This window comes from Saccopteryx bilineata, chromosome 4 (genome assembly GCF_036850765.1).
Source record: "Saccopteryx bilineata isolate mSacBil1 chromosome 4, mSacBil1_pri_phased_curated, whole genome shotgun sequence".
NCBI classification, from domain to species: Eukaryota; Metazoa; Chordata; class Mammalia; order Chiroptera; family Emballonuridae; genus Saccopteryx; species Saccopteryx bilineata.
Window position 1 is genome coordinate 249,091,615 of NC_089493.1, and position 15,524 is coordinate 249,107,138.

Sequence of the window (15,524 nt, forward strand, 5' to 3'; positions counted from 1 at the left end):
ACTTTAACTTCCTTTTTTCTTCTTAGTCAGTTGAGCAACTCAATGTAACTTAAAAGATCGTGTGTTTCAAAAGATTCCTAGGGGACCATTTAAAATATTGTTAAAGGTCTCAGACCATTTTAAAGACATAGCATTGCCAGTAAAAAGTGTTACCACACTTTTGTGTGTGTTCTTCCTACAAGTCTGTCACTTTATGATTTCTGCTTCATTGACTGCTCTTCCTGGAGTTAGTTGTAGCTAGAATCCTGCTTTGACTATTTTCAAAGATATCAGGAAGTTCCTGATATTGAGGAGCCACTGAGCCATTTCACCCGCAGGTGTTGTAAAGTACCAAAGGCTACAGGATTAATATTTTAGGAGGCTTGGAGAACATTTTATTAATTTGGGTTAAGGTGTGCAGAGAAATTGTGAAAATAGTCTCTGTACTGTGTGATTAGCATAACTAGGATGGCTCTTGCCATTGTATTGTAAATGAAAAAGGAAGGAAAGCATAGATTCCCTGACATTCCACCACACCCGTGGGGAAAGGAGTGAATGGCTAGCCAGGTGCAGGAAGGGAAAAGCCAAAATAAACCTCTTCTTATAACTATGAGCCATTTGCGGGCATTTGTCCCCATGGAAACTACCTCTCTTATGTAAATGCATGTGGTTAATACCTCTGACTCTGGACAGAGAGATGGCGGATGAACACTAGAAAATATAGGAAGGCCTTTTAATATGTAAAGAGATATCTTTCTACCATTGTGTTGACTTGTAAATTTTGTTTTCTCCAAAATGATGTATGGTTTGCAAATTGAACGTGGTCCTATCATGTTAAAGGACATATGACTATAACCAATAGTGGTAAGGGGCTCCTAATTGCAATTTTTGCTTCTGTGCTTCCCACTTACAAAACTATAAAAACTAAATAGAACAAAGGGCCAGTGCACTCTCCGTCAGATTTCTGTCAGAGTTCCCGCTGCTTGGCCAAGCTAGACAATAAAGCTTTAATGTGTAGACGACGGACCTTGCTCCTGTCTTTCATATTTCGGGTCCCTCCGAATTTGGATTAACAATATTCTAGGAAATTCCATTTATTAACAAACAGCAGAATAATTTCCTCATAATTTTAGGGGAAGACTTGTGCTGGGGAGAAGTTATTCTATCAAAATATTTCCATATAGGACTTCCATATTTTCCATAAATTCTACCAAATTATTTAACTCAGGTTTACTGAGCTATCATTTGTTGATAATAAAATTCATCCTTTTTTTTAGTATATAGTAAAATGAAATTTGACTATTAGTCACATATCTGCCACCCTACAGGAGTTTTAAAATATTTCAATCAACCCAGAATGTTCCCTTATAACACTTTATGGACAATTTTTGCTCCTCCCACTCATCATCTGGCAATCAGTAATCTGATTTCTGACAGTATAGAATTGCCTTTTCCAGAATGTCATGTGAATGGAATCATGCAGGCTTTTGTATCTAGCTTTTTTCACTCAGCATGATGCTTTTGAAATTCAAACACTTTGTTATATGTGTCAGTAGTTTGTTCCTTTTTAATTGCTAACAATTATAGGTACACAATCTGTGTACCAATTATTAGCTAATTTACATTTTGGCTGTTTCTACTTTGTAGATGTTGTGAATAAACTATCATAAGTATTAAAGTGTTTGTGGGTGGACATACTTTTTGATCTGTCTTAGGTATATCTAAGTGTGAGAAAGCTGAATCTCTAGAGAGTGTTATTTAAATTTATAAGAAAATATAAAAATTCTCTGTCATTATTTCTTTAAATGTTTATTCTGCCTAGTTCTCTCTTTGTTCTCCCTTAGGACTTAAATTATTCTTATGTTGAAATATTTGATATTGCCTACAAGTATTAGTTACTCCCATTTTGTTTTATATTTTCACTCTTTGATGCCTCATTCTTTTTCATTTGGATAATTTTAATTGGCTGGTCTTCAAGGTCACTGATTCCTTATCCTTTCCTACTCAGTCTCCTGATAAGCTCATTGAAAGAATCCTCTGTCTCTCTGTCTCCTCTCTTTCTCTCTACTTCTGATATTTCTATTTGACTAATTTTTAAATTTTTCATATCAATGCTGAAATTCTCCATTTGTTCATGCATTTTTTTTTAGGTTTTTCACTATTTCGTATATCTTACCCACTGGTTGCTTTAAAGTCCCTTTTGAATAATTCCAACAAAGTGATTTTCTTTGGGTCTGTTTTTGTTAACTTCTTGATCATTGAATAGTGGGTATTTCCCCCTACTTTTCTTGTGGCTCTCAATTTTTTAAAAATTTAAACTTTCTCCATTGTATAAAGGACAGCAGAGACTTAAATTAACAAGATTTAAACCTAAAAATGGGCTTGACTCTTCCATCACGTTCTTAGAATGTGTTTGGGGATTAAGTGAATCAATCAATCTGGTCAGTAGCTCAACTGAGTTTGTATCTTTGGCTGATCTTTTTATCCCCCGTGCATCACATTTCAGCAGTGCCCTGATGGTACCTCATTAAGTTTGCTTTCTGGATTGTCCCTACATCTGTCCCAGAATTCTTTTTTTTTTTTACAGAGACAGAGAGAGAGAGAGAAAGAAAGAGTGAGAGAGGGATAGACAGGGGATAGACAGGGACAGACAGACAGGAATGGAGAGATGAGAAGCATCAATCATTAGTTTTTCGTTGCATGTTGCAACACCTTAGTTGTTCATTGATTGCTTTCTCATATGTGCCTTGACCGCGGGCCTTCAGCAGACCAAGTAACCCCTTGCTCGAGCCAGCGACCTTGGGTCCAAGCTGGTGAGCTTTTGCTCAAACTAGAAGAGCCCACGCTCAAGCTGGCGACCTCAGGGTCTCAAACTTGGGTCCTCTGCATCCCAGCCCAACACTCTATCCACTGTGCCACCGCCTGGTCAGGCTGTCTCAGAATTCTTATTTTACCTTCAGCTTTCAGGAGGCCCTGGATGCCACAGCCCATGGTGTGAAAATATTTTCTAGTCCTTTCTCAGCAGTTTAAAGATTTTGCTCTGCATAGGGAATGGTTCTGGAAAGACAACAAGATTTTCTGCCTGTGTGCCACCACGGAGTCTGTTACTCACATCCTCTGCGGCCCCCAGTCTTCACTGGGAACCCATATAGAGGCCTGTAGAGAGGAGCTGGGGAGCATGTGCAGACTCCCTTAAATCTGGGGCTATCAGGGATTAAATTAGTCACATTAGTCATCACTAAGCCTTTAAACAGGTTTGGTGGTATTCACCTTTTTCTGTTTCATAGAGGTCTAACATCCTATGCTCTGTCTAAGGTGAAACAGCTCACGTTTTCTGTTTCTCCAGGAGGGTTTCATACTCTTTAACATTCAGTTCATCCTGTTCCTATATAACCTCCACTCTCTGGTAGTCGCAGGAAAAGTTACAATTTTGTAGATTATTTGAATTTATTTATTTATTTTTTGCCGATGTAACAAACAACATAGAAGCAGAATACCTCCTCAAATAATTTTGTTGACACTTCAATGCTGCTAAAAATATAGCTCTAGGCTTTGACTCCATGCAGGGGTAGAATAATAAGATAGTGTAGTAAAAAGTAAGTTCACTCATTTTATTTTTTTCTTTTTCATCTCCTAATTCATCTCAAACATGTTTATTTTCTTTTTCTGATGTCAAATCAAGAATACTGCAAGTTAAACCAAATTTTTAAGAAGGAAAAGGAAAATCACAATGTTTGGAAAGATTTTTTTTTAATTTTTTTGTATTTTTCTGAAGCTGGAAATGGGGAGAGACAGACAGACTCCCGCATGTGCCCTACCGGGATCCACCCAGCATGCCCACCAGGGGGCGATGCTCTGCCCCTCAGGGCGTCGCTCTGTTGCGACCATAGCCACTCTAGCGCTGAAGGCCGAGGCCAAGGAGCCATCCCCAGCACCCGGGCCATCTTTGCTCCAATGGAGCCTGGGCTGCAGGAGGGGAAGAGAGAGGCAGAGAGGAAGGAGAGGGAAAGGGGTGGAGAAGCAGATGGGCACTTCTCCTGTTTGCCTTGGCCGGGAATCGAACCCGGGACTTCTGCACGCCAGGCCGACACTCTACCACTGAGCCAACAGGCCAGGGCCTGGAAAGATGTTTTAAAATTCTCCTTGGAAACTATGTTATAGTATTTTCCAGGTCAGATCAAATGAGTTTTTGACCTGTTAGCCAAGGAAATTTTCCTTGTGCCCCTTCTGGTCTGGAATTTTGATAAATAATCATAACAAAAGTATGCCTAAACCTATGAAGGGATTTCTCATTGTCTTATAAATTTCCCAGCCAAAGTGAGAAGAAAAATAGTACAGTTTTAACTCTTTTTTTATAAATCCCAATACTATACAAGCCAGAAATAATCTCCTCCTATAACCTCTGAGGTATGGTTAAAACCCTGTATCTCTACTGATATATTCACAGTAGGAAACAATAAACAAGGGAAAGACTTACACACACACACACACACACTTCCATTAAAATCAAGCCTTTGGCTCTAAAAGTCTAGAAATTCCTAATTTTTAAGCTCACCTAGGAGCAATCAGATCCCGAGACATTTGACAAATCCTTACTAATTACAAAATGCAAATTAATTTATTTAAAATAAAATCATGACTAAAAGTTCTTAGCTTTATATTTGGTAATACAGGATGTTCTCAATATGTAACTATTCTATCATTATTATATTTATTTGTTATCATTACACTTATATCAAAAGATAGATTAAAGCCAAAAGATAGATTAAAGCCAAATGAAAGATTGGTTTTTGGTGAAGCAAGCAAGACAGAGGGAGCTGGCTGCCCATCAAATCTCTCCCAGAATATATAATATAATGCGGTTGGGAAGTGGCTGTTCAGTCCATATATTGTCCAGAGACTCCCTTGAGTTGTCTCTATGTGATCACATGTCTAATTCTCACCAATATGAGTGGAGAAACAATGTGTGCTTCTTTTGAGCTGAGGCTTTTTAAGAGGCCGGTGCCTCTATATGCTTTCTTTCTTTTTCCATGCCTGATATAAGACATCATGTTGGGCACATTAGGCATGGTAAAGTGGCAAGATGGAAGAATCTTATTCCTGGCATTATTGCATGGAGGTTCACCACCCAGGACTGTTGTGAACAAGAAATAAACTCCTTTCATGTTTGAGCTTTAGGGATTTATTTGTTAACCAAGTTCACATTTTCTTGACTAATGCAATGTTGATGGACTAAACCAGAATTATTCAAAGAATGGTCTAGTAGAGTCTGCAAACTCTTACTGGGTCATGACAATTTACGAATAGGAATTGAGAGTAAAAATTTAGGAAATGTATAATATCTGGTTAAAGTACTTTTTATGTCTATTGAATATCATTTTTTAAACATTTGCTTATATCTCCTATGTCTTTTGTATTTTTAAATTTTTAATTTTTACAAAATATCAATCAATAATATATTAGAAAATTTAAAAAAATAGTCCTTTAATATAGATGGTGTGTGTAGCACTTTATAAATAGATCACTCTTGTCCTTTCCAGAAATAGACTTCTCTTTCATTTGTCCTCTCAGACTCCTGCTTCTCCCTAAGCAATCTACATGAGGACCGTCTCAATGAGACCTGACAGCTTCATCCTCTTCCACTTAAGGAATGAATTGTTCTAAACAACTTAGCTTAACATGAATATTCTCTTGCAGAGAATATTTTGGTGTATCAATAAAAAATTATTCCCAAGTATCTCTTAGGTTTTGAATTTTACCTTAATTTACAATGGCCAATTCTAGCTTCTAATATTCTATTGATCCTTGTTAATTATAATAAAAAATATCTTCCTTTTTGACCTTTGCCTAAATTACATTTTATCTAGCACCTGTATACCTTATTTGAGTATTCTACAGGCCACTTTCTACTTCTTCCAAATTTCTCTGGTTCTTTGCTAATTCTAAAATAAACAGACCATCCACCATGGCTTTGAATACTCACTCCTTGATTCTCTACAAAGTTGGTGTACCAGATATGTTTTTCCACAGAGATTCTTGCTTTGTATCACTTATACTATCTAGTGTAAATGTTTTTAAGAATAAATATTTTTATATCTTTGCAATATGGATGATGATGTCAATTGCATAACAATATGACTTTTTTTAACAACATGAGAAATGTTCATAGAAATACTAGGCTCTATGAGAAATACAACATTTGAGCAGAAGAGATTCTCTGTGCTCAAGTTGCTTTTGATGCTAATTATTATGAAGACAGAGTGACGTGTCCTTCCAATACCCAATTATTCAACATGTTGCATTATAATTATCTTTACATTTATTTTTACCTTTTTCATTAGATGCACTATGTCCCTCAAATGCAATGAAATGTTACCTTTTCTTCCTTTTTAAAAACGCATAGATGTCTTTTGGTTCCCATTCCTCACACGGGGCACCACTTGTCACAGAGACAATGACTCTTCGGAGACCACATGGTGTGCAATGAGGGACCTAGGGGAGACCACCCACAATCTCCTATACAGGTTTCAGGAGCCAGCCCCAACCCCTAATCCTACAGGTATTTATTGATATGCGCAAATAGAAGCAGGGACAAGAGTAAAGAAGTCAGGAAGGGGAACTTCTTTAGAGCAGACAAAAGGGCAAGGGAGTAGCTCAAATGTCCTCACTTATTGATTAATCAGAATTGCTAATTCTATCCCTATTGTGCTGTGTTTAGCACAGTACCGAGTTCAGTATTTTTGTCCGTAAAGCCACTGTGGTCTTTGCCTCAGGGCACTGAACTTGTCCCTGTTCTATGTTCCTATTCAGGCCCTTTACAAATAGATTATCATTTATTCAGTTCCTTTAATTGGTATAAAAGAGGCATTCAATAAATGCTCATTTAAAGTTTAGGGACTGTTCTTTTCAGAGACAAGAAACTTTACCTGAATATAGCGATAGAATCTTAGGGCTGTATAGCTATCTCCTCTACCATCTAAGGGTTAATAACTGCAGTCTAGTAAAAGTGCCTTGGTTTGCAGAGCCAGAGTGCACTAGCTTCAAAATCTTGCTTCACTATTTAGTGTTGAGTGAACTTAAGCATACATCTCAGGCTGTTTCAGCCTCAGTTTTTCACCTGCTAAAAAAATACCTCTTAGAACTTTATTGCAGAGATTAAAGATAAAGTATATAATGTATATGACATTCATTAGGCCAAAAATACATTAGGACTATTTTCATCAGCTCAAATTCCAATAGTTTTATTCATGCTACTGAGGTTAAACAAAGCAATGTGACTTGATCAGAAATATCCTGCAAGTTAATGTAACCAAGCTGGACAGATAATGCTTGTATCCTCAGTTCCAGCTTTATAATGGTTCCAGTTATTTCTCTAAAGATTACTTCTCCTAAGAATACTTCTCTTGAAATTTGGGTGCCCAAAATAGAGTTGTAAGGAAACAGGAAGAAAAATGATTGACAAGAAACACATCTGATATTGTAAACAAAGAGTCAAACCCCTACAAAAAAAATAAAAAAGGATATAAATTTGGGAAAAACATTAAAATCTATTTTGACCTTACCTAATTAAATTTACATATCACTACATAGAACTTCTGGATATAGTCTTTTCAAGTATTCATTGAATTTTCATTAAAAATAGACTGTCCAATAATTACAAAATACAAATGACAAATCTTATAGAATACAGTCTCTGAAATCAAGAAAATTAAACTAGAGTTCAATACCAATAAGATATATGAAAAAACCTGCAATATTTGAATATTGAACATCACACGTCTAAATAACAAATGGATCAAAGAAAAAGCCCAAGGGAAATTAGAAAATATTTAAAACTGAATGATAATTAAAAAATCATATCACAAGTTGTGAGATGCATTTAAAGCAGTGTTTGTTGGGAATTGATAGAGTTAAGTGCTTATATTAGAATAGAGAAAAATCTACTTTTATATATTTTTTTCTCATTAAACTTGAGGGAGGGGAAGTAAGAGATCAAGTCCTGCCTCTGTGTTTGGGTAAACACATTTCACTGCTCCTGGATGGCAGAGAAATCTACTTGGAGGAAAGAGCTAGACCAGATACTTCACTGAAATGGACTTCTTTTCTACTCTGTGATTTTAATTCTATACATATTTCCATGACTCTGTTGGTGTTTGCTTTACTTATCACTCACAGCAAAAGTCCCTGAACTACCCCACCCAATTATGACTCAGTCTCCACCAAACTCTGGAACCAGTCTGGCAGGGCAAGAGTGTTCAGCAGCCATATTGCAATTATCACCAGAGATTAGAATTTAACATGATCATTAATGGACACAGTTCATGTTGGGCCAGAATGTTTCCTTGGATGTCCAGCTAGTATTTAAGCGACCTTGTTCCCTCTTACCCTTACAGCTGCAATAGCCCTGAGGTTCTACCTGTCCCACTTTTTGTCCTGTTAGGATGAAAGTCCTAAATCCAGTCTACTCACTATAGCTAGTATTTTCCCTTAGACCAAGCCATCTCTTCCTTCCTTAAAGAAAGGGAAGGAGGTTAAGGCAAAAGGATGAAATTATTGTTGGAAATGGTATAGAAAGGTTATGCTGATGACAATGTTAAGAAAAGAGAATCCTCATGCACTGTTGGTGGGAATGCAGATTGGTACAGCCACTGTAGAAACTGGTACGGGGACTTCTCAAAAAATTAAAAATGGAACTTCCTTAGGAACCAACAATTCAACTTCTATGCAAAGTAACCCAAAACACTAGTTTGAAAAGACTATATGCACCCCTATGTTCAATGCTGCATTATTTATAATAATCAAGGTATGGAAGCAACCCAAGTGTCCATCAATAGACATGTGGGAAAAAATGGGTGGCTGACCTGTGGTAGCGTAGTGGATAAAGCGTCGACCTGGAAATGCTGAGGTCACCAGTTTGAAACCCTGGACTTGCCTGGTCAAGGCACATATGGGAGTTTATGCTTCCTGCTCCTCCCCCCATTCTCTCTCTGTCTCTCTGCTCTTTCTCTCTCCCTCTCTCTCTCCTTTCTAAAAAATGAATAAATTAAAAAAATAAATAAAAAACAACATCTTCTTATCTTTAAAAAAAAGAAAAGAAAAAATGGGTGGTACATATATACAATGGAATATTATTCAGCCATAACAAAAGAATAAAATCTTGTCATTTGTGACAACATGTATGAACCTAGAGAGTATAATGCTAAGGGAAGTAAGTCAGACAGAGAAAGACAAATATCATATGGTTTTACTTACATGTGAAATCTAAAGAACAAAATAAATGAATAAACAAAACCAAAATGGACTCATCGATATAAGGAACAAACCGATGGTTGCCAGAGGGGTGGGGGGTTGGGAGATAGGTAAAAAAGGTGAAGGAATAAAGAGTACAAATTGGTCGTTACAAATACTCACAGGGTAGTAAAGTATGGCATGGGGCCTACAGTCAGTAACATTGCAATAATGTTCATGGCACCTGGTGGAACTGAAAATATCGTGGGGACACTTTATATATTACATGGTTGTCTAACTACCATGCTATACACCTGAAACTAATATAAAATAATATTTAATGTAAATTATAATTGAAAATTCATAAATTAAATATAAAAGTAATCCTTTGGAGGCCTCTTAATCCTAGAATGTGCAGAATGTGGGGAAGGGGGAGTATTTAATAGGGTAATGCTTAGCTAGTACTTCAAAACTTCTGAAGTTCTTTAATTTGATAACAGCTTCTCATATGCAGAGTACCACCCTTTGATTTAATTTTGATCTGTCCAGTGAAAGCATTAATTCCAAGCACTTTTTACTACTATTACCTAAGATCTTAACCTCTCTGCTTTCTTTCTTCATTTTGAAATGGTCATTTGCAGTGTATTTTTGTATCACTAGCAAATAGCTGCTTTTCTTCAGGGTTTTAAGCCATCAATTCTTTCAATACCATCTTCCTGGACAGTCTCATCTATTCACATGACCTCAAAGACCAAAATTATGCCTCTGAATATTTCAAATTTACTGTACTTCAAAATTATTAATGAATTAAGTTAAAGTAGTAGATGTCTTAAAGTTCTCATTTCAATCATAAGAAGACTATATTCAAATAGAACTGCCTTAAAGTTTATAGGAAGGCAGAAACACTTTCCAAAGCTGGTATTCTACCTGTGATGAAAGAGGCTGCACGATTCAATCGTTCTCTAATGACATTTCTTGCTTTCCCTTATTTTGAACCAGCTAATTGACTTAGAATGGCTTTATTTTTAACTTCATATTTTTCTTTTGTACTTTGTTTCATGGCCTTCTTAGAGAAACTTTGACTTTCCTGATTTGCAAATAAAATTAAGGTGAATTGGGCCTGAACAGGAACTTTTTAACTATAAGCTCCAGATAACTATAGGACTGTAATTTATTCAATATGTAATAATAGCATATATATTTTTCTCTCCAAAATTATGCATGTTGATTCTTTCATTAATCTGCTGTCTCTGACTGTATTGTAGATCTTTAAAACCTCAGCATTGGTTATTAGGGTATTATGAGTCAGTCTTAGGTAGAATCTGCAGAATTTAAATACATTTATTATAATATGCAGTCTAATATATTATTTCTGAAAGATTCCTTCTCTTTGACCAGGTGTGTATCAGAGCTTTGCCAGACCTATATGGGCTCATGGTCTATAAAGTTTCTAAATAGCTCTTTCGGACAACCTATCGCTGCCTCCCCCCAAATTACCTGGACCTAAGGTGATGAAGCTATCGTCTGGTTGATGAAGTTTGTTCTGGTAATAGGCTCTTCACACTTGAGATAAATCCAAACATATTTCTAAAACTGATGACCTTTTAAAAATATTGTCAGAATTTGGCATATCATGTATCCTCTTTCTTAATAAAAACTACTCAATTTTCCCTTCTGTTTCAACATTACACCCTCACTGTCATCAGCTCACACCATTTCTAATATCCCTTAATTCTGCTTTCTCATCATTGTTTTCATTGCTGTATTTCAGGTTAGTACTTAGTCAGATATTACCTAGGCTATTTTAACAGCTTCTTAAATGACTTTCTGCTCTACTCTTTCCCCAGTTGAATTCATTATCCATCCTGTAGACAGTTTTCTCTATGACTGTGTCATTCATCATAAACTATTCATGTGCGTTATGCTGTTATACACACACAGACACCCCTCTCTAGTATGCTTTACTATTTCATACTACTTGAATCGGTTATCAGTTTGCCTGGCTCCATACCTCCCAGATACATTTTATGTTTGGAAGATACTCCCTTTCCCAAAACCTGCTTAAAATAATTCTTCCTTACCTATTATTTAATATTTACAGTGTATTTAATGTTTCCTCTTCTACAACACAAAAATTAGTTAGATTTTGTTCTGAGTTTTCACAAAATTTTATGCATCTATCTTAATATAGAAGTGTTACTATTATTATTATTATTATTTTGTTTATTATGTCTTTCTTTCTATTATGCTTACTGGATAAATGAACTGAGTTTTAAACATATTTGTGTCTCCTACAACTTTTCATAACCAACACATTCTAGGTATACAATAAGTCAGTGGTGTTCAAACCTGTCTTTGTATCACTGACTCTCATTAAAAATCAGCTATAGAAGTCATTCAATACAATGCAGACAAGAGAAGAGCTGAATTCTTACAAGATCTCTGAAATAAAAACAAAACTAAAACAGATCAATACTCTATGTTAGAGAATTTAAATTTGCTCCATATAATACAGAAAGGAAATACTATACTACTTATATTAGTCTGACTGACCATAGAATAGAATTAAAATAAAAATATACTAACAAAATAAGCTTATAAAATAATTTATATAAAATCATTTATTAAGGCCACCCATGTTAATCTTAATAAATATTAGTAATAATGAACTTATAAATCAAATCAATTTAAGAATCAAATTTATGTGTTCTGTAACAAAACAGAAGTATATATCTAATTATCGCTATGTTTTCCCCTCTGGCTATGTTCTTTCTCATTACAGTTAAATGGCTTGTTGCCCTCCGGCTGATGCACATTAAGGAATGACATCAATGTGAGAAAAATGGATGTAAGCATAAACTACATGACTCACCTCAGTCCCCTCCCCTCACTCCCAGCACGCTGAGGGTTGCAGTTTCAATTACTGGACAAGACCAAGAGGACAACTTGACTACAGGAATGTGTAAAGAACAATAACTCTAGTTTATGAGTTACTTGTTAACTTCAGTTCTGGTTACAAGGCCAAGAAGACCACGGAAGTCTAGCCAGACATAAAAATAAAGTCCCTTTCTTAAAAGCAAAAATAAAGTCCCTTTCTTGAAAGAAACTGCACATCCACCCTCCCTCTAGGAGTTGTTCTCCTCCCAATTCCTCCAATCCCCTGGCTAAGGTGTCTGAGCTGTTGAGATGGGTTTTTGAGGATGGGAGTTGCCCCATCCTCTCAGGTGGCCAGGACTTGAAAAAACTTCTTTCCTTTTCACCAGCACCTGTATCAGAATGTTGGCTTTTCCTGTCACAGCAGGCAGCCAAATCTCCAAGTCGTTTACTTGGTTATATTCTAATAACTCATTTTAAAAGTAAATAAAGGATACTGTAAAGCCAGTAGCCAGGGCCACCATCACAGCCGCCTGGCCCATGCAGGTTCGCATTTGATTCGAACTGACGGTAAGGAAAATATGAAGCCAAGAACTGGTGGGCCATTACTTTGAATCCCAGCTTGCACCTGGCAGGCAAGTAAAACTACACACTGGGCTCCAAAACCCATTCATTCAGTGCTCACAAAGCTACTGACTTATCCAAATTTCTTAGAATCAAAGATTTCTACGTCACCAGCCTTATTCACCTCTCTCTGATCCCCATCTCCTTCTCTCTGCACAAATTGGCTTCTCCTTCAGCACTCCACCACCTTGGCAGCTTCTCCTCTCCTCCACGTGGCCTTTCTCTGCTCTCCTCCAGCATGGGCTCCTCTGCCCCCTTTTATAGTGTAGAAATCAAAACTTTTAATCCAATATACAAACAAGGAAATCTCTGATACAAATCACTTATCTGAGGCTTAAAACTAAGCCTCAGGTCAGGGGTTGGGAACCTATGGTTCGCGAGCCAGATGTGGCTCTTTTGATGGCTGCAGACAAATCTTTAATAAAAAAATAATAACGTTAAAAATATAAAACATTGTCATGTATTACAATCCATTCATTTCCTATTGCTCATGTTCATGGTTGCGGGTGGCTGGAGCCAATCACAGCTGTCTTCCGGGACAACACCAAATTTTTATTGGATAATGCGTAAGGTACACAGGTCGTTGTATGGCTCTCACGGAATTACATTTTAAAATATGTGGCATTCATGGCTCTCTCAGCCAAAAAGTTCCCCTGCCTTAGGCTATAATGACCCTGCCTGCTTAAAACCTTTCTACCACACACAATGCAAACTATAAGTGAGCAAACATATATATCATATTTACAAACTTATTTGACCAACAGATACTTTAGTTACTATTATGAAAAATTTATAAAGAGCTTATATAGCAAACACATACATACATACATATGTATAGTTTTATTCATTTCTTGTAACTATTCAGAATTAAATATTCTCATCTCCACATTAGAGAGAACACAAGTGACTCACCCCGCTTACACAGTCAGGAAGGAGTAAAGCAGTGACTCAAACCCAGGTCTAGAAACTCCAACGTTTATAGTTTTTGTTTGGTTTGCTTGTTCTTTTCTACTTACACTTTAATATCTATGTCACTGATGGTTCTCTCTCTAAAGCCAGCAAAATTATATAGTGGTCTATTATGTGCATCAGTACTGCCAGGCCCTAATTCAGAAGGAATTAAAAGAAAAGGGGCAGGATACAACTGCATAACTTGCTTAAGGGTATATTTGTGTTTATTGCATGACTGATAGTCATTGTTTAATTACATGATGCTATGGCATCTCAGTTATTAGTTCATTTCGTTAAGGCCTTTGACCTCTTCTTGCTTATAGTGAGCTTCCCGGGATCCAAATATATGAGATTTATACAGTTCAGTAATCTCTTAACTCATCCATTGAAATATGATGCTATCCCTCCCAGTTTTACACAAATAAATGTATTGTAAATCAATTACTCCTTTTTAGTTTATTCACTTTCTCATCTCCAGTATTTTGACCATCACCACCATCTCCTATTTCTGTGTGAATTCCCTACTGTTCTTCTTTCTCAAAAATAGTGTGACAGCTTGAAAATAATTTGACCGCACTAAGCAGCAATAATAGATGAATGGAATTTTATCTGTGACTTTGGGATTATCATTACTTTAGTCAACTGTCTGTGTGTACCCTTGTATGTTTGCACATTCAGACACTGAAGCTTCTAAAGCTCTGGAAAGTGTTTTTCAGCATATCTCTGAAGTTACAAATGTGTGCTGTATGTGGTAAGAAAACGCCACTATGCCCCAATGCCCTGTGAGTACTATTAAAACACCTGACTTTATTTATTTATTCATTCATTCATTTTTTTAGAGAGGAGAGGGAGAGACAGAGAGAGAAAAGGGGGGAGTCGCTGGAAACATCCACTCCCATATGTGCCTTGACCAGGCAAGCCCAGGGTTTCAAACTGGCGACCTCAGCACTTCCAGGTCGACGCTTTATCCCACTGCGCCACCACAGGTCAGGCTAAAACACCTGACTTTATAACACAGTGATGAGTTATCTTCACTGAATACCAGATACAAGTAGAGATTGAATTAGCCTAGTAATGTCCCTTTAATGTCACTCCCAATAATTGTCAGAGTAGCATTATTTCAGAATCATCTGTAGAATGTTTTCTGTCAAAGTAGGCATTCTGAGTCAAATGATCATTATTTGTTTGTTTTTTTCTTAGAAAATTTGTGAAAACAAAGTGGAATATCCTTGTTGTGATGGACAAAAGTCTCCTAAGTGGCAAGGGAACTCTAGCTTTTACCACTCAGCCCTTAAAAATATTATTGTGATACGAGGTCATTTGTCTTCTGCTTACCAAAAGGAACAAGTACTACGTTTTAGTAGATGTTTCAAGTGTTTGATAACTCTAATGCGGGACTGTTTCCTTTAGGCACTTCACAACTTGCAACAGATAGTTTATATTGTTGCTTTTGCTGAAATATAGTAGATAAGGGAGAGAGAGACCAAAGATTTGTTTGTAACTGGTTTCCAATCAGATCTGGAGTCTTTGAGAAGTACTTTTCAACATTTTATTGCTGCTATGAAACCAAAGGGTTTAAATTTCAAGAAATTCATTCTTTCAGAAATAATTAGTTCATATCTTGAGAGATAACGAAAAAAAATCTTCTAGATATGATTCATATCCACAGACCTTTGTGGTTTTGCCAGGCGTAAGTCCTCCTGGAATGGGTTGGGGACTGTCAGGAAGCAGGACAATGGCCCCTCCTCTGGGCTGACACCTCCCTGCCACGTGTGCCTCTGCAGCAGCAGCCCTCCCACTCCTCAGCCTGGGATACTTCCTGTTCTCTCACGGTTGTCAGGTCCAACCAGTACAGATACTGGTGCACA